Source organism: Thalassophryne amazonica, chromosome 4, assembly GCF_902500255.1.
Source record: "Thalassophryne amazonica chromosome 4, fThaAma1.1, whole genome shotgun sequence".
Lineage (NCBI taxonomy): Eukaryota > Metazoa > Chordata > Actinopteri > Batrachoidiformes > Batrachoididae > Thalassophryne > Thalassophryne amazonica.
In genome coordinates this window covers 32,654,481-32,676,498 of record NC_047106.1, presented here as the reverse complement: position 1 = coordinate 32,676,498, position 22,018 = coordinate 32,654,481, and the positions used below count along the sequence as shown (strand labels likewise).

The 22,018-nt window shown below is 43.3% G+C and overlaps 1 long non-coding RNA gene across 1 annotated transcript; it reads left to right on the top strand.

Moving 5' to 3' along the window:
- The first annotated feature begins 3,247 nt into the window (after nt 1-3,247).
- On the top strand, nt 3,248-20,638 carry LOC117509134. The gene is made up of 3 exons (XR_004560260.1): nt 3,248-3,260; nt 5,982-5,983; nt 20,329-20,638. It is a non-coding gene; the product is annotated as an uncharacterized LOC117509134 (long non-coding RNA).
- The last annotated feature ends 1,380 nt before the right edge of the window (nt 20,639-22,018 follow it).

Genomic DNA, 22,018 nt, shown 5'->3' with positions numbered 1-22,018 from the left:
GTATAAATACGTGTATTCAAGTATAAAAATTGTTCACATAAAAATAAATGTATCCATTTATTTCTTTGTACAGAAATTAAAAAAAAAAAATCGTAACTGACCAAATACTTATGGACCTGATTTTACCTACGTGTTTTGGCTTCATTTGGGTGAAAATTAGGATTTAATATAATAATGATAATAATTATGATAATAATAATGATCGCCTCTACTGGTGGTTGGCTCTCACTGCGGTATTGTATCACTTCCTGTTCCGGAGCACAGCGGTGTTTTTCTGTATCTGTTAGCTGTTTAATCTGCGCAGTTAGATTGATCTAGTTATCTAGATAACGATTTGTTTCCCAGTGTAATCTTCACGTGCCTTAACTAAAGCACTCCCTCTGCTGAATCACCTCTAAATTATTTATACATTATTCACTTTGCGTGTTTTTAGGAATCCTCTAGCTTAGCGCAGCTACCAGCTCTTACCCGGTTTAGCATGGCGGCTTCTCCTGTCTCTCCTGCACTTTTCTGCTCTGGGTGTGAAATGTTTAGTTATTCCTCGGCCTGCTTTAGCTGTAATGGTACTTGTAATAAGTGTAGCTTATTCGTAGCTTTGGAGGCCAGGCTGGGCGAATTGGAGACTCGGCTCCGCACCGTGGAAAATTCTACAGCTAACCAGGCCCCTGTAGTCGGTGCGGACCAAGGTAGCTTAGCCGCTGTTAGTTCCCCTCTGGCAGATCCCGAGCAGCCGGGAAAGCAGGCTGACTGGGTGACTGTGAGGAGGAAGCGTAGTTCTAAACAGAAGCCCCGTGTACACCGCCAACCTGTTCACATTTCTAACCGTTTTTCCCCACTCGACGACACACCCGCCGAGGATCAAACTCTGGTTATTGGCGACAATGTTTTGAGAAATGTGAAGTTAGCGACACCAGCAACCATAGTCAATTGTCTTCCGGGGGCCAGAGCAGGCGACATTGAAGGAAATTTGAAACTGCTGGCTAAGGCTAAGCGTAAACTTGGTAAGATTGTAATTCACGTCGGCAGTAATGACACCCGGTTACGCCAATCGGAGGTCACTAAAATTAACATTGAATAGGTGTGTAACTTTGCAAAAACAATGTCGGACTCTGTAGTTTTCTCTGGGCCCCTCCCCAATCGGACCGGGAGTGTTTAGCCGCATGTTCTCCTTGAAATGCTGGCTGTCTGAGTGGTGTCCAAAAAATGAGGTGGGCTTCATAGATAATTGGCAAAGCTTCTGGGGAAAACCTGGTCTTGTTAGGAGAGACGGCATCCATCCCACTTTGGATGGAGCAGCTCTCATTTCTAGAAATCTGGCCAATTTTCTTAAATCCTCCAAACCGTGACTATCCAGGGTTGGGACCAGGAAGCAGAGTTGTAGTCTTACACACCTCTCTGCAGCTTCTCTCCCCCTGCCATCCCCTCATTACCCCATCCCCGTAGAGACGGTGTCTGCTCCCAGACCACCAATAACCAGCAAAAATCTATTTAAGCATAAAATTCAAAAAGAAAAAATAATATAGCACCTTCAACTGCACCACAGACTAAAACAGTTAAATGTGGTCTATTAAACATTAGGTCTCTCTCTTCTAAGTCCCTGTTAGTAAATGATATAATAATTGATCAACATATTGATTTATTCTGCCTTACAGAAACCTGGTTACAGCAGGATGAATATGTTAGTTTAAATGAGTCAACACCCCCGAGTCACACTAACTGTCAGAATGCTCGTAGCACGGGCCGAGGCGGAGGATTAGCAGCAATATTCCATTCCAGCTTATTAATTAATCAAAAACCCAGACAGAGCTTTAATTCATTTGAAAGCTTGACTCTTAGTCTTGTCCATCCAAATTGGAAGTCCCAAAAACCAGTTTTATTTGTTATTATCTATCGTCCTCCTGGTCGTTACTGTGAGTTTCTCTGTGAATTTTCAGACCTTTTGTCTGACTTAGTGCTTAGCTCAGATAAGATAATTATAGTGGGCGATTTTAACATCCACACAGATGCTGAGAATGACAGCCTCAACACTGCATTTAATCTATTATTAGACTCTATTGGCTTTGCTCAAAATGTAAATGAGTCCACCCACCACTTTAATCATATCTTAGATCTTGTTCTGACTTATGGTATGGATTCCTTCTTTATGTTCTCTAATGCCATATACCAACACAGTGCAGAGTAGCTACCTAAACTCTGTAAGTGAGATAGAGTATCTCGTCAATAGTTTTACATCCTCATTGAAGACAACTTTGGATGCTGTAGCTCCTCTGAAAAAGAGAGCTTTAAATCAGAAGTGCCTGACTCCGTGGTATAACTCACAAACTCGTAGCTTAAAGCAGATAACCCGTAAGTTGGAGAGGAAATGGCGTCTCACTAATTTAGAAGATCTTCACTTAGCCTGGAAAAAAGAGTCTGTTGCTCTATAAAAAAGCCCTCCGTAAAGCTAGGACATCTTTCTACTCATCACTAATTGAAGAAAATAAGAACAACCCCAGGTTTCTTTTCAGCACTGTAGCCAGACTGACAAAGAGTCAGAGCTCTATTGAGCTGAGTATTCCATTAACTTTAACTAGTAATGACTTCATGACTTTCTTTGCTAACAAAATTTTAACTATTAGAGAAAAAATTACTCATAACCATCCCAAAGACGTATCGTTATCTTTGGCTGCTTTCAGTGATGCCGGTATTTGGTTAGACTCTTTCTCTCCGATTGTTCTGTCTGAGTTATTTTCATTAGTTACTTCATCCAAACCATCAACATGTTTATTAGACCCCATTCCTACCAGGCTGCTCAAGGAAGCCCTACCATTATTTAATGCTTCGATCTTAAATATGATCAATCTATCTTTGTTAGTTGGCTATGTACCACAGGCTTCTAAGGTGGCAGTAATTAAACCATTACTTAAAAAGCCATCACTTGACCCAGCTATCTTAGCTAATTATAGGCCAATCTCCAACCTTCCTTTTCTCTCAAAAATTCTTGAAAGGGTAGTTGTAAAACAGCTAACTGATCATCTGCAGAGGAATGGTCTATTTGAAGAGTTTCAGTCAGATTTTAGAATTCATCATAGTACAGAAACAGCATTAGTGAAGGTTACAAATTATCTTCTTATGGCCTCGGACAGTGGACTCATCTCTGTGCTTGTTCTGTTAGACCTCAGTGCTGCTTTTGATACTGTTGACCATAAAATTTTATTACAGAGATTAGAGCATGCCATAGGTATTAAAGGCACTGCACTGCGGTGGTTTGAATCATATTTGTCTAATAGATTATAATTTGTTCATGTAAATGGGGAATCTTCTTCACAGACTAAAGTTAATTATGGAGTTTCACAAGGTTCTGTGCTAGGACCAATTTTATTCACTTTATACATGCTTCCCTTAGGCAGTATTATTAGACGGTATTGCTTAAATTTTCATTGTTACGCAGATGATACCCAGCTTTATCTATCCATGAAGCCAGAGGACACACACCAATTAGCTAAACTGCAGGATTGTCTTACAGACATAAAGACATGGATGACCTCTAATTTCCTGCTTTTAAACTCAGATAAAACTGAAGTTATTGTACTTGGCCCCACAAATCTTAGAAACATGGTGTCTAACCAGATCCTTACTCTGGATGGCATTACCCTGACCTCTAGTAATACTGTGAGAAATCTTGGAGTCATTTTTGATCAGGATATGTCATTCAAAGCGCATATTAAACAAATATGTAGGACTGCTTTTTTGCATTTACGCAATATCTCTAAAATTAGAAAGGTCTTGTCTCAGAGTGATGCTGAAAAACTAATTCATGCATTTATTTCCTCTAGGCTGGACTATTGTAATTCATTATTATCAGGTTGTCCTAAAAGTTCCCTAAAAAGCCTTCAGTTAATTCAAAATGCTGCAGCTAGAGTACTAACGGGGACTAGAAGGAGAGAGCATATCTCACCCATATTGGCCTCTCTTCATTGGCTTCCTGTTAATTCTAGAATAGAATTTACAATTCTTCTTCTTACTTATAAGGTTTTGAATAATCAGGTCCCATCTATCTTAGGGACCTCGTAGTACCATATTACCCCATTAGAGCGCTTCGCTCTCAGACTGCGGGCTTACTTGTAGTTCCTAGGGTTTGTAAGAGTAGAATGGGAGGCAGAGCCTTCAGCTTTCAGGCTCCTCTCCTGTGGAACCAGCTCCCAATTCAGATCAGGGAGACAGACACCCTCTCTACTTTTAAGATTAGGCTTAAAACTTTCCTTTTTGCTAAAGCTTATAGTTAGGGCTGGATCAGGTGACCCTGAACCATCCCTTAGTTATGCTGCTATAGACGTAGACTGCTGGGGGGTTCCCATGATGCACTGTTTCTTTCTCTTTTTGCTCTGTATGCACCACTCTGCATTTAATCATTAGTGATCGATCTCTGCTCCCCTCCACAGCATGTTTTTTTCCTGGTTCTCTCCCTCAGCCCCAACCAGTCCCAGCAGAAGACTGCCCCTCCCTGAGCCTGGTTCTGCTGGAGGTTTCTTCCTGTTAAAAGGGAGTTTTTCCTTCCCACTGTAGCCAAGTGCTTGCTCACAGGGGGTCGTTTTGACCGTTGGGGTTTTACATAATTATTGTATGGCCTTGCCTTACAATATAAAGCGCCTTGGGGCAACTGTTTGTTGTGATTTGGCGCTATATAAAAAAAAATTGATTGATTGACATTTTTCGGAGGGTAAGTCGCACTGGAGTATAAGTTACATGTTTTTTCTGTATTATCAGCTCTTTTATTTGGGATTTTTGTGCACTTTTGAAGTGTAGTTTTTATTATTATTGGCATTTATTCTTTTATTAGAGTTTATTTTGTTTTGTGCTTTGATGTCTTGGAAAGACCTATATAAATCATGATTATTATGAATTATTCTTAATATTATGAATAATGAATGTGATATATATATATATATATATATATATATATATATATATATTTTTTTTTTTTTTTAAAGCCGTAGGATCTCTCACACTATTAAAAAACAACAAACACCCCCCCCCCCCCAAAAAAAACACAGCTTGACTTATTCTCTGAGAATACTGTAATAATAAAAAGTATAAATAATAATAATAATCATACTCAATAATTATGTGGCATGTAACTGGTCCATTTTTGCTGAAGCATCAAATGACAATCTTTTTTATGAGAATGTACATAGAGCCTGATGCAGAAAGCCAGGCTGGACAAATCAAGATTGTTAAGTGAAGATTTGTTGATCCAGTTCACTCAAAGAAAGTCTGGGTATGTTGCCCTCCCTTCATAGCACATTGTATGGTGGCCACTAATGTAATGAATATAGGCTAGGACCACATTGCAGAGAACCACAATGAAAGATGGTTGAACAGATTTTATTGTTTACAGTAAGTAACGGCTAACAGCAGCAAAAACAACAAGCAGGAGAAATGGTCAAAAACACAGGCTTGGGTCAGGCACGTGGTAATTAGTCTAGCCTCATATTTGAGAGGGGAAGCAGAAGAGTGATCCAAAAACCAGGCAGAGAGTAATAACCAGTTCTTAAAGACCGTAGTCTTTTAAGAGATTTTGTAGCAGAGTTATGCAAAGCAGAGTTCATAAACCAGAGTTTCTCATCCCACAAAGTCCAAGAGGTCAGGCATAAGACAGGAATACAGAATGGCAGTAAAGTTCTGTAATGTGGAATCAAACCACTGTAACCAGATCAAAATCAGTAGATGAGAAATGGGAGTCCAGAACGGTAGAAAGGGTCAGTAATGTGGAGTTTAAAAACACATTGACTTTGAAAGCTAGAGAACAGGGCAGAACCTAATACAATCTGACTGCTAAGAGATGTTCTAACAGCAGTTATAAAGGACATGAGTCAATCAAACCCAAAAGTGCAGGGACACATGAATACAGAAGACAAAAGTTCTGTTCTGCTTGAGGTTTCTTCCTCAATATCATCAGAGGGAGTTTTTCCTTACCACTGTCGCCTGTGTGTTTGCTCTAGTGGTTGGTAAGGTTAGACCTTACTTATGTGAAGCACCTTGAGGCAGCTTTGTTTTGATTTGGTGCTATATAAATGAAATTAATTGAATTAAATTGACAAAAACACTGAAGATAAACTAACTAAAGTGAATATTACAATAAGAGCATGACAAGCACCATTAAATGACATGGAGGGAAAAGAACCATAAATAACTCAGAATGATTTATAACATAACTAAACCAGAACTGGAGGCAAAAAGTGACCCATGACAACTTAAACCACCAGGCTAGTTGTTAATTCTGGTTCCAGACATGTCCAGTCACGTATTGTTGAGTAAGAAGCATTACGACTAATAGACATTTGATAGTGCATTCATTCTTGGTGATGAAGTTAAAGTTATTCACTGGGTTATTGCAGTGGAATTACCAAAAGAAGTTTTGCAGATTATGTTATCGCAGAATCTTCAGCTTGTGAAGCCCAGACAGTTATATAACACTGTTAAAGTGTGTCAGGGTCAGTCTTTTCTGGTGTTACTTCAAAATTTCTTTTGATTTGGGATTCTGTAACATCTGTCCTTATATTGTAGCTTTATAATCATTGTGCAACATTGTTCTGACTACATGAAAAACATATTTATTAATCTAAGGGTTGTTAAAATTAAAATAAAATGGTTTGTTGTTTTTAAATGCTGATATCCTGAAAAGAAAATGGTTTGTGACTGCAGTAACTGTGTGGAGGAGAACAGCGATTGTTCTCACACACAGGCACTGTTTTGTCTACCTTCAGCCTTGGTAGTATCTCTTTCTTAGGAATCAAAACTTTTTTTTATGTCACACCCTCAGTCATTTGAAATACCTTTAACCCACTTGACATTCTCTGAGTCAATTTCTAATGAGTCACATTATAAAATCACAGTTCCATACTGTCGCATTTTAGTCCACAGAATGAAAGATGAAAAAAAACTATTTGAGCTGGAGACCTGTGAAGATGCCCACAAAAGCTGATTACTATTATTATGTTGTACTAGCAGAAATATATTTGTTAGAATGCATAACAAAGGATTAAAAAAAAAGCCAAGACGATATTATATTAGGGTGGTCCTTCAAAACTTTGTAAAATAAGGACCACCCTTATATTAGTTAGAGAATGAACTGTTTGAAAAAGACTGTAAATAAATACTGGTCATGGGTGCTGCCATTTTTGTAGAAGCAAGTTGAAGGAATGAAAACAATTTAGCTCAAAATGCATGTAAGATCAAAGCCAGTGATATAAAATAAATATCTATGGATTGTCTTTCAGACATCATGTTCCTTATTATGTTCACTAAAGCCTAGTTCTCCTAACAATTACTGGCGCGGTCCCTTTTGAGTGTTGAGTGAGAGGGCTGTAGCTACTGCAAAGGCCTGTCTTTTTCTTTTCTTTTTTTTTGCCATTTTATTACAAATATCTGTAATAGTATGGCTTATTGTGTGGTTAATTCTCTGAATGTAACATCTAAGACGTGTGTGTGCCAGTATTTGTGTCAACTGAAATAACTATGTGATGTAATTTTGGATGCTAACGCTGTTAGCATTTGTAGCAGCTATAAGTTGCTGTGGACTTTATTTGAGTGCCCTCTGGTGGCTGTTTTTGGCTGATGAAAACAGCGCCAAATGCAATACAAATACATGTAATTTGGTCACTTTTCAAAGGGTCAGGATCGTCAGTAAAGTCAATTTAATGTACAATGGTTAATTTCAGGTCAGCTTGGTGTATAAGTCTCATTGTTCCAGGCAATGATAGCTGTCAGCTGGCTGTTACAAGCAAGTTAGAGACAAAACAAAACCAGCTGATTTCAATAGACAATAAATACAGTCCGAGTGTGTTTTAATCGGGTGGCAAGTCACGGAAGTACAAATTCTCACCTTCGGATTTGCCACTTTGCTAGAAGTGATGTGTAGTCGTGCCCTCCCCTAGATACCGTTGTGAGATTTGGTCATTAATCCACAATTACTGAGGAAATAAGCAGGTCATGATTTTTAATGCCCACACCAAAGCAAACCCGTTATGAGAACCACTGCTCAGCCCCCCAAAATATGTCATAAACAACCAAACTTAGGTTAGCCTGTTAGCTGAGCTTGTTGGTAACACCACATCAATGGATGTATTTAGACTTGTTGTGTGTTGGGGGGGGGGGGGTTTGGCTGGACAAGGTTGGGTTGTTTTGTGTTTGTTTTCCTTCCCAGGTGATTTGGGGCTGTTCTCTGAGGAAAATGTGCTGCAGAAGAGTCTCTCTCCTCTGTTACGATGATTGGCAGCACCTGTTACATTCTCGTCCGGCTCTCTATTAGGACAATTCACGACACCTGTGATGTTCACGTGCAGATCTGAGGACTTCCAGCTGGTACCAATGTAGTGATGAAGAACTACATTTAAACCAGCAGTGAGTTGGATAAGATTGCCGGAGAATACGACCTTGTGACGACCGTGTGGGGACACTGAGGGCCGTTTCAGAGTCTGACATTGCGCCTGTGAAGGAGGACGAGGGTGAGAGACAAACGTTGTCAGCACACGGCAGAGGTGAATATTCTGAAAAGTTTATCCGTGAATGTAAATTGGCGTCTTATACGCAGCTATAAGTAATTATTGGTGGAAAGTGTTTGGCGTGCTCCTCACGGCAGTGGCGTGCGGATTAATGATCCTCCACTAGCTGTGAGCAGCAGTCTCCTTGAATTAAGTTGGAATTAAGACCTAAATGTGTAGCTGATAAGTTTGCCTCCAAACAATATTTCGTAGTAATAGTGTTGAATAATCTCATCTCTGTTCCTCCTTCGCAGAGTACAGTTCTGGGAAAAAGTCACCTGGGGGGGGTGTCGGCGGAACTCCTGAGTCCTGAACATTCGGACTCCGACTGTTGAGACGCTGAGAGAGCGCGCCGCCTTTTCACCTCACCAGAACTTTAATTAATTAGTATTTTATGTATAGCACAAAGGGGAGAAAATAAATGTTTTCTTTTTGGAACTGCTTCTAATTATTTCATGCTGGGTTCAGTCAGATACTGGACCGCTCCTCACTCCGCGTCTTATCCATAACAAGACTTATGAGTAACTTACAAGAAATGTGTCAACAATCACACAACTTACTTACAACTTATGTCCTGCACATGTGGGACATATCAGCTATACACTGGCATACGTACTCCTTGTATTACGATATATATATCAGCGTGCTTCAACATGCTATTAACTTATAGAAAACTTACCCATAACTTATTAGATGTACAACTACGCATGCCAGCATTGTTAATACCGTCAGTATACGAGGTCTATTAGAAAAGTATCCGACCTTATTTAAAAAAAAAAAACATATGGATTTGAATCACGTGTGCTTGCGTGAGCCAACCTTGAACCTTCATGCGCATGCGTGATTTTTTTTCACGCCTGTCGGTTGCGTCATTCGCCTGTGAGCAGGCTTGAGTGAGGAGTGGTCCACCCCCTCGGCGGATTTTCATTGTCAGGGAAATGGCTGAGAGACTGCTGCTTTGCGTGATCAAATTTTTTTTAGAAACTGTGAGGCACATCCATGTGGACACCATTCGAGAAATTCAGGTGGTTTTTGGTGAAACTTTTATGGGCTTCAAAGACATTAAGGGATGTTACTGTCGCTTTAAGGACGGCCCACAGCAGCTGTGAGGCGCGCCGCGCTCCAGCTGCCATCGACAGGCTGAACGACCATTTCATTTCCAAACGTATTGCTCTGTGGATCCGTGACCATCGTGTGCACTTTCTCTGGTTATCACAAGAGCTGGACATCACCCATTTTCCTGCAGATTTCACTTTTAACAAGAGATTTTGTCATGGAAAGCCGAGCGGACGCTTCGCGCATCATGATGGATTCGCTGCTGGACCGACACAAAACCACCTCCGTTTTGGTCTCACAGGACGGCTTTGAGATGGCGTTCAGACAGCTGTCGGTGGTTTTTCAGTCGAGTGATTATCCAAGAAATTGTGGATGTGCCTAGACATGCCAGAACATGTTCTGTGACGCTTCATCACGGCGTTGCTTTGCGCATCGCACGTCTGTCTCAATTTGCCGAAAAAGTGCTGATGTCAACGTCTTTTCACAATTCCTGTGCTAGTCCAGATGACGTCCCGGATAAAACACAGCGTCCAATTTGGAAATGAACGGCACATTCCACTGTTACAAGGAGTTTTTGTCATGGAAAGGAGCGGAAAGGAACGCCATCTCAAAGCCGTCCTGTGAGACCAAAACGGAGGTGGTTTTGTGTCGATCCAGCAGCGAATCCATCATGACACGCGAAGCGTCCGCTCGGCTTTCCACGAAAAAATCTCTTGTTAAAAGTGAAATCTGCAGGAAAATGGGTGATGTCCAGCTCTTGTGATAACCAGAGAAAGTGCACACAATGGTCACGGATCCACCAGAGCGATCCGTTTAGAAATGAATGGTCGTTCAGACTGTTGATGGCAGCTGGAGCGCGGCGCACCTCACAGCTGCCTGAGGGCGTCCTTAAAGCGACAGTAACAGCCCTTAATGTCTTTGAAGCCCAATAAAATTTTCACCAAAAAACCACCTGAATTTCTCGAATGGTGTCCACATGGATGTGCCCACAGTTTCTAAAAACAATTTGATCAAGCAAAGCAGCAGTCTCTCAGCCATTTCCCTGACAATGAAAATCCGCCGAGGGGGGTGGACCACTCCTCACTCAAAGCCTGCTCACAGGCGAATGACGCAACCGACAGGCGTGAAAAAAATCACGCATGCGCATGAAGGTTCAAGGTTGGCTCACGCAAGCACACGTGATTCAAATCCATATGTTTTTTTGTTTTTTTTTAAATAAGGTTGTATACTTTTCTAATAGACCTCGTACACTGACTAAATCCTCAAGGTGTAACAGTTGTCCATTGATTGACTGAAAGCTGCAGTCCTCACGCAAACAGTTCAGACTGTTTCAAATATTAAAACCATTCACACACTGAGTAAATATAAAGTCTTAATCTTACCTGTTACGTCTTTTCAGTCGGATTCATCATCACAACCTGAAAAAATTTATTCACATAAGGTGTCCTGATTTTGGAAAACGACATGGCTGAAGTATAGCGTTTTACAGAAGTTCATTTGTGTTTGCTCCCTGTGTGTTTTTCAGCCTGAACCAGAGAACGGAAAGAGTCACAGCACCTCATTCACTCACGTCAGCGTTTACCACAGACATGAGTCTGTTATGTGTCGACGCGGGTTGAGGAGTGGACCTGCGTCTGACGGAACCCAGCGCTAAAATAACCAGAAAGCGGTTCCAATAACAAAACAATTTATTTCTTCCACCCTTTGGTGCATAACAACGTGTACAAACTAAAACAGCGTCAGTCTGGTGGAGTGAAGGCTGGCACGCTCTCCAGCGCCCAAAAGGATCGAGGCCCGGCGCTTCTGGACTCACTTTTACCGCCAAACACCCCCCAGGTGGACACGACAAACCGACTCTCTGTGAAGGATAGAAGAGGTGAGGTAAGTCAGCAGTTACAAGCAAAATCCTTCAAAAGGCACACACTATCAGCAACACATTCAGGTCTGTATTTAAGCTTTATGTAAATGAGCAGCTTCTCACAACAGGTGGAGGATCAGTTGTCCGCACGCCACGGCAGTGAGAAGCGAGCTGCACAATTCTCATCACAATTCAAATATACTGCTTAACAAAATACCAAGTTACTATCAAATATTAGTCAAACAATTATTCACCTCTGATGTGTGCTGACAGCATGTGTCCCTCACCCTTCTTCCTTCACAGGCACGATGTCAAACCCAGGCGCGGTCCTCAGCGTCTCACAAACGAACACCACAAGGTCGAGTTCCCGGCAATTCTGCTTGAATCACACATGGCTTAAATGCAGAACGCCATCTCATTATCTGCTTCAGCTGAAGTCTTTAAGGTTGCACGTGAGCACCATCCACAGGTGCTGCACATAACGTTGATGAGGGTGAAGGATTCTTCTGCCAGCACCTTCTCCACAGACAATAAATCAGTTTGCATACCACCTGGAGAGCAAAGAAAAGAAAAGAACACCAAAATGTCCAGCCACACCCCCCCAACACACAACAGTACCCCCCCCTTTAACGGGAAGCCCCCCGGCGACCGAACAGACCAGGTCCGAGAACAGCACCTCCCTCCGGGGTCCTCGTCAGAAAGCAGACAGCATAACGCTCCCAAGGTCCACCACAGACAGCAGGACAGGGCACCGCAGCTGGAAGGCCGGCTGGCATCAACAAAAACCCCAAAACAGTCCCTAGTACAATCCAACATACAAGAAAAACATAAAACCCACCCAAAACCTCCCCAGGGGACCGTCCCATCCAACCCCGGGAAGAAAAGAAAAACTCCCAAATACAAAAACCCAACACAGCCCCACAAACACAATACAAACATAAATGCATAAAAGAAAACTAACAAACAACCCCCCCAGAATGACTTGCAGAGCCCAACACCCCCCAGAAGGCCGTTACCGCCAGTTCCAGGAGGAATAGCCAGAACCGGAATCCCACAAAGGTCCCCAGGTACACATGGAGCAAACGGCGCCCCCCAGAGGACCGTACCATCAAACCCCAGGAGGCACCCTCCCCACAACCCCGGAACCCCAGACCCGGCCACACTTGGCCAGTCGGCCCCACAAGCCAATTCCCCCCCAGAGGACTGTCCCATCAACCCTGGAGGTGGAACCCGGAAGGAAACAAAACAAAATCAAAATCCAACCCCCGGAGGACTACCCTAAACAACCCCGGGGGCAAATAAAACAACCGTTAAACCCTGTTACCTTCCCCGGCACCCCGAAAGACCCCAGGTCCCTCCCAGAGCCCCTCGGCGGCTCAATTTTGGCGAACGGCACAAAACATTAAGCCGGGGAAGGGAACAGGAAAAACTAACCCAGCCCCAACCCCAAGGCGCAGCGGGAAAACCGGAAATACGTCCGGTGCCCCAACTCGACCATACCCCAGCCTCTCGGGAGGGGTGGAACTACCGAAATGGCGAACGGCAACAGATCGGCCCACCCCTCCGACTGAGGTATGTTCCCGCTGCACCACACCCCGGCAACACCAATGACGAACAGTACAAAGGCTCACCGAGGCTGTAGTGGAACCGGGCCCTAACCAAACCAAGAAAAACGCCCCTAACAACCCCCCCCTAGGTGCAGAGGTCTTCTGAGAACGCTCAGCGTGACCAACCTGCACCACCCCACAACCCACAAGACGAACGGTCTTGGGGCAAGTGAGGTTGGGGTTAGGGATGTAGGGAAATAAAAAAACAACAAAACAAAACGACCCCAAAACCCAAACAGAAAATACCTAAATACACATAAAAAAATAACGATCAAGTGAGCCCAGACGGGCTTCTAACCGCCTAACGTTCACTCCACCAGACACGCCTCTGACTCCCCAAACAAATTATAACCCCTATGCAAAGAAACAAAACATTAGCCCATACAAGTTTTTTTTTTTGTGTGTGTGTGTGTGTTATTTCCCCTGTCCCAGAACACCTGGAGATACGTCACCATTATTTTTCTTGACGCTTATATGTTGGGGCAATACAGTAGTCTCAAGAGGAGCCAGAGGTCCCGTCGGAGGAGCCTCAGTGGGGCGAAGAAGAGGCGGCCCAGATCTGTGTCGGGGAAAGCCCAGAGACGAAAAAAACCCGCTCTGATGGCCGCCCTCTCTCGCGTCCACGCTCCTTCATCCGATCATCTAGACGAATCACCCAACGATATTAGCTCATCTAAATCGTTTGGCTCGTCACGGAGTGCCAGCTCGTCTTTTAATGACTCATTTAACCCATCTACAAACACTCCTCGTAAAGCTGCGGCGTTCCAACCTGACTGAGCAGAAAAAATCCAGAAGTCCACGGAATACTCCGCCACACTCCGCCTCCCCTGCCTGAGATTCAGCAACCGTTGGGCAACGGTATTCGTTTTCACCGGATGGTCAAAAACCAGTCGGAACCCCCGGGAGAAATCCTTAAAGGATCCTAACAATGGCGAGTTGTTACTCCACAACGCTGTGACCCAAGCTAAGGCATCACCTCGGAGCAAATTTGTCACATATGAAACACGGCTCCCATCAGAAGAGAAGGAAGCCGGTCGCTGAGCAAAAACCAGAGAACATTGCATCAAAAACGAAGCACAGGCTTCAACGTCTCCCGCATAAGGCTCCGGATGACAAATAATCGGTTCGGACGCCGAATCTCTGGGTGATGGAGTTATCTGCACCGGTATCGATGGTGCCGCAGCAGGAAGCGGAACGGCTTGCGCTGCAAGCTCCGTAACACGGGCGTCTGTTTGTTCAATTTGGTTTGCGAGATGCTGTAATTGCTTCCATATTTTCTCCAAGTGTTCTTGAACTCTTTCGGTGAATGGAACCGCCTCTGCCGCTGGGTCCATTATGGAATCAATCAATCAATCAACTTTTTTCTTATATAGCGCCAAATCACAACAAACAGTTGCCCCAAGGCGCTCCATATTGCAAGGCAAGGCCATACAATAACCATGAAAAACCCCAACGGTCAAAACGACCCCCTATGAGCAAGCACTTGGCCACAGTGGGAAGGAAAAACTCCCTTTTAACAGGAAGAAACCTCCAGCAGAACCAGGCTCAGGGAGGGGCAGTCTTCTGCTGAGACTGGTTGGGGCTGAGGGAAAGAACCAGGAGAAAGACATGCCAAGAAGGGGGGCAGAGATCGATCACTAATGATTAAATGCAGAGTGATGCACACGGAGCAAAAAAGAAAGAAACAGTGCATCATGGGAACCCCCCCACAGTCTACGTCTAAAGCAACATAACCAAGGGATGGTCCAGGGTCACCCGATCCAGCCCTAACTATAAGCCTTAGCGAAAAGGAAAGTTTTAAGCCTAATCTTAAAAGTAGAGAGGGTATCTGTCTCCCTGATCTGAATTGGGAGCTGGTTCCACAGGAGAGGAGCCTGAAAGCTGAAGGCTCTGCCTCCCATTCTACTCTTACAAACCCTAGGAACTACAAGTAAGCCCGCAGTCTGAGAGCGAAGCGCTCTAATGGGGTAATATGGTACTACGAGGTCCCTAAGATAAGATGGGACCTGATTATTCAAAACCTTATAAGTAAGAAGAAGAATTTTAAATTCTATTCTAGAATTAACAGGAAGCCAATGAAGAGAGGCCAACACGGGTGAGATATGCTCTCTCCTGCTAGTCCCCGTCAGTACTCTAGCTGCAGCATTCTGAACCAACTGAAGGCTTTTTAGGGAACTTTTAGGACAACCTGATAATAATGAATTACAATAGTCCAGCCTAGAGGAAATAAATGCATGAATTAGTTTTTCAGCATCACTCTGAGACAAGACCTTTCTGATTTTAGAGATATTGCGTAAATGCAAAAAGGCAGTCCTACATATTTGTTTAATATGCGCTTTGAATGACATATCCTGATCAAAAATAACTCCAAGATTTCTCACAGTATTACCAGAGATCAGGGAAATGCCATCCAGAGTAACGATCTGGTTAGACACCATGCTTCTAAGATTTGTGGGGCCAAGTACAATAACTTCAGTTTTATCTGAGTTTAAAAGCAGGAAATTAGAGGTCATCCATGTCTTTATGTTTGTAAGACAATCCTGCAGTTGAGCTAATTGGTGTGTATCCTCTGGCTTCATGGATAGATAAAGCTGGGTATCATCTGCGTAACAATGAAAATTTAAGCAATACCGTCTAATAATACTGCCCAAGGGAAGCATGTATAAAGTGAATAAAATTGGTCCTAGCACAGAACCTTGTGGAACTCCATAATTAACTTTAGTCTGTGAAGAAGATTCCCCATTTACATGAACAAACTGTAATCTATTAGACAAATATGATTCAAACCACCGCAGCGCAGTGCCTTTAATACCTATGACATGCTCTAATCTCTGTAATAAAATTTTATGGTCAACAGTATCAAAAGCAGCACTGAGGTCCAACAGAACAAGCACAGAGATAAGTCCACTGTCCGAAGCCATAAGAAGATCATTTGTAACCTTCACTAATGCTGTTTCTGTACTATGATGAATTCTAAAACCTGACTGAAACTCTTCAAATAGACCATTCCTCTGCAGGTGATCAGTCACCAAAATGTCCAGCCACACCCCCCCAACACACAACAGAGTCGATTCTTCAGCATTCTGCATGCAAAGAAAATAAATCCCATGAGCCGCCAAGACACAAATAAAACAAAATTATATATTAAAAATGCTAAATTACTCTGTTTTGCCTCCATGTAGAGGAGAGTTAGCCACACAATAGCGTACGCATACTCAATGACGTGCTTGTCAATATTTACGTGGTCCGCCTGCCAAACAAAAACGTTCTGCTGGCGGTGGAAACACACACTAAGCCAGACTTAACTGCTTCGACCCTTATCATACAGTGCAGTACCGACCTGGACCACTAGGTGAAAATGGGGCTGTCAGCATACACTGGCTAAATTGCCATGGTGTGACACTTGCATAATGTGTTCAACATATCCAACGTATTCGGCGCATTTTTTATAAGTCGGCATAGGGTCGCAAAGGTGTGACAGGCCCTAAGATGCTAACAGTGTTAGCGTTTGTACTAGCTGTTGGTAGCTTGAGGAAGTTAGGCCGTTAGGCCATTAATCCAAGATTACTGGGGAAGTAAGCAGGTCATAATTTTTAATGCCCACACCAAAGAAAAACCATTATGAGACCCACTGTTCAGCACCTAAAAATCTGATTTAATAAACACATGAATTGAGGTCAACCTATTTGATAAGCTTCTCAGTATTTGGGCTTCAATGGTTCTGCCCAGGTCCACCCTACACCACCTCTTTACCTATGTAGATAGATAGATAGATAGATTAGATAGATAGATAGATAGATAGATAGATAGATAGATAGATAGATTGAGTGAGTGAGTGAGTGAGTGAGTGAGTGAGTGAGTGAGTGAGTGAGTGAGTGAGTGAGTGAGTGAGTGAGTGAGTGAGTGAGTGAGTGAGTGAGTGAGTGAGTGAGTGAGTGAGTGAGTGAGTGAGTGAGTGAGTGAGTGAGTTGTGTGGGCCGCTGAAGAGGAGGTACTGCTGGCCCACCACCACCAGATGGTGCCCTGCTTGAAGTGCGGGCTTCAAGCACGAGAGGGCGTCATAGCAACCGGGAGTGACAGCTGTCACTCGTCATCAGCACCACCACCATAAAGGCCGGACTGCAACTCCACCTCCCCGCCGAGAAATCAGCTACCTTGGAGGTAATTCTCTGCTGTATCAAAAACAACAATAGTCTGATCTTATTTGCAGCCGTTTTCCTGTGACGGTGTCCTTGTCTGCTGCATTGGCGTTTGGTGTGGATTGCGACGGCTTCGCCTCTCACCCCAACCAGATAAGTGGTTAAACAGGAGCTGCATGAGTGTGTGATTGGAGGTGGAGGTGCTCCCTCCCAAAAGAACACAGACTGTGGGATTACTGAGTGTGCGTACTCACACTCACCTGTGCTGTTTTTGTTCTCTGCCAGCAGTGCCAGGTCTGACAGCTGGAGACGGTGGCCACCTGGGGACTCAGGACTTGGCGGCTCCGGTGTTCTTCAGATCCGTTGGCTGTGAGGGCCGTGTGGGATCCGGCTCGGTTCTGGACGGGCGTCTCCTATCCTCATGCCTGCCCACACATCACCCAACGTGTAATTGACTGTAGTTCCAAACTTATTGTCTGTATTCCGTTGTGCACAATTTACAACATTAAATTGTTACTGTTTGGCTTATCCATTGCCCGTTCATTTACGTCCCCTGTTGTGGGTCCGTGTACCTACACTTTCACAACAGATAAATAGATAGATAGATAGGTAGATAGATAGATAAACTTTATTGATCTCACAGAGGAGAATTTCACATGTTACGTCAGCTCTTAAGACAACACACAAGGTGGGTGCAAGTAGAGGAAAATGTTCATCGAACAGCGTGTGCAAGGATAAGCAATAATAATACTTGTAACAGTACAAGACATAAGAAATGAGGTAGAAATAGAATATGTATGTATATATACACACACGCACTCAGATACGTGCGTATGTATGTATGTATGTATATATATATATATATATATATATATATATACACCCATACACGCATACCCATATGCACACACATAGCTATACACATACACATATATATAAACATGATTGGGATTGAAAGGGAGATAGGAGCATCTTCAATGGCTTCTCACCCATGTTCCACCTTTAACCATATTTGGGCTGCGGAGACATACACTCTTTGCCAATACACATGCTCAACAAGAACTTCATCAGGAATGGCCCAGATTGTCCTAAAAAATCCAGAATTCATCATGTCAGTGCAGTGTAACAGAGTCAGGGTGTGAATGAGTGGGTCTGCAAACCTTCATAGACAAGTCTGTTACAAACTACTGCTAAGTTTTGGATTCCAGTGATAAGGACCAGTCAGCCTCCTTTATTTTTTTATTTTTATTTTGGGCCATGTTGGCATCTTTTAACATGCACAATGGCCATCACATAAAAATAAAGACAGGCTAATTAAGTTGCTTGAAATGTCTTTCTTTGCTAATCACAGTTATGGTGGCCACGAAGGCCCCTTGTTGCTTGTTAATGCTACTAAAATGAAAATGTAAGGATCATTCTGAGACACCAGTGTGCTGTTATCAGCTGTATCACACCGAGCTCAGGTTTTGCTTCATTACAGCCTCTGTAAAAAATTACTGGGCGTCTCATGTCGTCATACTAACACTAGGATGAACCTTCATTCTCTGATGGGCTCCTGCTTGTTCTTTGTCTTTAAGTCCGGTTGTTGCGGAGCCTCTGTTCTCTTCTCTGGTCCATGCATTGCAGAGTGCTATCAAAATACACACAAAAAAACCCCACAGCTACTCAGTTTCAGCTTAAACAGCCGTTTTTCACAAGTGGTTGTTGGCAGCCAGACAACTTTTTCCTCCAGTAAACGACCTGCTACATCATAAAACGAATCCACACACATATTTTTTTTTTACATACTTGAGCCATTTTGATGTTGGTATAAAACTATTACATACATGTACATTTAAATAAAAATATAAATGGAATGGGGCAGCACAGTGGCTTAGTGGTTAGCACTGTTGCCTCACACCAAGAAGGTCATGGGTTCAATTCCCACCTGTGGCTTTTCTGTCAGGAGTTTGCGTGTTCTCCCTGTGTTTGCATGGGTTCTCTCCTGGTGCTTCGGCTTCCTCCCACATCGAAGGACACGCAGGTTAGGTGGACTGAAAATTTTAAATTGTCTGTAGGTGTGCATGCAGGTGTGAATGTGTTTGTTTGTCATTGTGTGGCCCTGCGACAGACTGGCATCCTGTCCAGGGTGAGCCCTGCCTCACGCTCTATACATGTTGGGATAGGCTCCAGCCCCCTGCAACCCTCAACTGGAGTAAGCAGTTGAAGATGAGTGATAAATGGAATGAAAGGACTTTAATTTTTCAATGCAATAACTTTGCTAACTTTTAATGAAATAGAGTGAGGGGGTATCTGATCACGTCAGTCAATCATTTTCTATACCCGCTTCTTCCCATTCAGATTCTTTATTGTCATTGTAACAAATACAATAAAAAGTAAGGTGCACGCCTTTTTAGTACAAATACAAACCTGAGTAAACCACAGAGAGTAAACTGAGACACTTTCTGTCAAGGAAGCCATATGTGTGTGTGTGTCTGCTATTTAGATAAGCAAACCCGTGGGTTTATGACTCGCTGACCGGAAAACCTAGCAATTTATGAGTTGTCAATACCCTGCACACGAATTTATGACCTTGAGAAATGTCGCTTTCCAGACGGGTTCAGCCTTTAGTGACAGGGCAGGAGAAGTTTACCACGATCAGTGGAGAACTCCACCTTTTATGAATCCACATTAGAATTTGAAATGGAAGGCAGTCACTTTTTTTAATATATATATATATTGGCGTGACAACGGTGTATTGTGACATGCAAGCCTACCTGTGTCATACAGTTGTATGTTAGGAAAATGTCAGACAAAAATCTGTGAGAATGTAGGAATTCTGTCTCCTCCATCTAATCCAGACCTCATCATCAGATGCTGTGTGCAGTAAAAAAAAAAAAAACAATCATTGGGGTCATTTAAACATTGTCATTCCTTTAGAATATTTGTAGGAGAAACAGAAATATTAATACGCGACACAAAGAAGTAGAAACCTGGTGATAAAAAACTCACTAATTCATCTACCTCATGTACAGTTTAACTTCAATCTGTTGTCTGTTGTCTGTCTCACACATCTTTTCTCTTATTGTGAGGTTTATTTTCTTGCACATTTTATTACTGTGAATTATTCTGTGATTAGTGTATATTTATACATGCTGTATAGAAAGAGTGCAGCTCAAACCAAAGTCAAATTCCTTGTATTCTGTGGATACTTAGCACTTAAAAGCTGTTCTGATTCGGATTCTGATAAACCAGCAGACGTTTATGAAGAAAATGCTGATGAACCCTGTTTTATTTGAAACTTCAAAGTTGTTGCTTCAGTTCTTTGTCACTCAGTTTTCTGTGATTTTCAGGGAACACTTGAGATAAAATGGTAACAGCTGATTTTCATATTAAAAGACAGTTTCCCTTTTGGAAACTCTCCCAAGAAATCTGATCAGTGTTCAGAGAATCTTGATGTCTTCAGGGTGTATTAAAAACTAAAACTAAAATTAAAACTACAAAAAATTGAAATAAAAGTATTATTTGTTTTTTTGTTTTTTACAAAGCAATAGAAATTTCTTACAAATACCTAAAGAGAGTACTGTACAGTTCAAATTCAAAACAAAGAAACAAGTGTTTACAGTACTGTAGTTTCTATACATGTTACAGTAACATGAGAATGATATTACACTGGACAGTACTATCCACTGTGTGGAGCTGAGGTGTGAAACAACCAGGTGTTTATTTTCCAAATAGCAGTTCAGAGTGAACAAAGTCCCAAACCAAAAAATACTGCGTCTAACAATGAGACTAAAGTTCAGAATAACCAGAACTCAAAATCGCAGCAGCAGTCTGTCAGAAAGGTGACAAATATGTTGGGAAAGTGTAGGAACACGGACCCACAACAGGGGGCGCAAATGAACGGACAATGGAGTAAGTCAAAATAACAACGCTTTACTGTTGTGAATGTGCACAACGAATACAACCAATCACAGCAATGGACAACAGTCAATTCACAAAAGTGTCGTGTGGGCAGGCTCGAAGATAGGAGACGCCTCTCCAAGGTAAGACCGGAACCACACGGCTTCCTCCGCCACAGGACCCCGGGAATACTGGAGCCGCCAAGTCCCGAACTCCCAGGTGGCCACTGCCTCCGTGTGTCGGACCTGGTACTGCTGGCGAGGAGCAAAGAACAGTTAGATGGGGGCGCGTATGCACCCAGGACTCCGAACAGCAGGAAAGGTACCTCCACCTCTCGTTGGAACAGTAATCCAAAAAAACTAGCTCAATCCAAAAGATGCACTCTATTTGCTTTGATACGTTACCTCTCTGGTAGAAACGATATCTCGGCAAATGAGGTGGAGATGCTGTCCTGCTGATATACCTCCGTAGTGATTGGGATCAGCTGTCTCCGGTGATGGGTGACAGCTGTCATCCTGGCTGCTCCTGTAAGGCGGCAGCGCCCTCCGGTGCCTGGAGCCCCCACTCCAGGCAGGGCGCCCTCTAGTGGTGGTGGGCCAGCAGTACCTCCTCTTCAGTGGCCCACACAACAGGACCCCCCCCTCAACGGGCGCCTCCTGGCGCACGACCGGGTTTGTCAGGGTGGCGACGGTAGAAGTCGGCCAGGAGGGCCGGGTCCAGGATGAAGCCCTTCTTCACCCAGGAGTGTTCTTCGGGGCCGTACCCCTCCCAGTCCACCAGATACTGAAAACCCCGGCCCATTCGTCGGACGTTGAGGAGCCGGCGCACGGTCCAAGCCGGCTCTCCGTCGATGATCCGGGCAGGAGGTGGCGCCGGACCCGGAGTGCAGAGGGGTGAGGTGTGATGGGGTTTAATCCTTGACACATGGAATACCGGGTGAATCCGCAGTGAGGC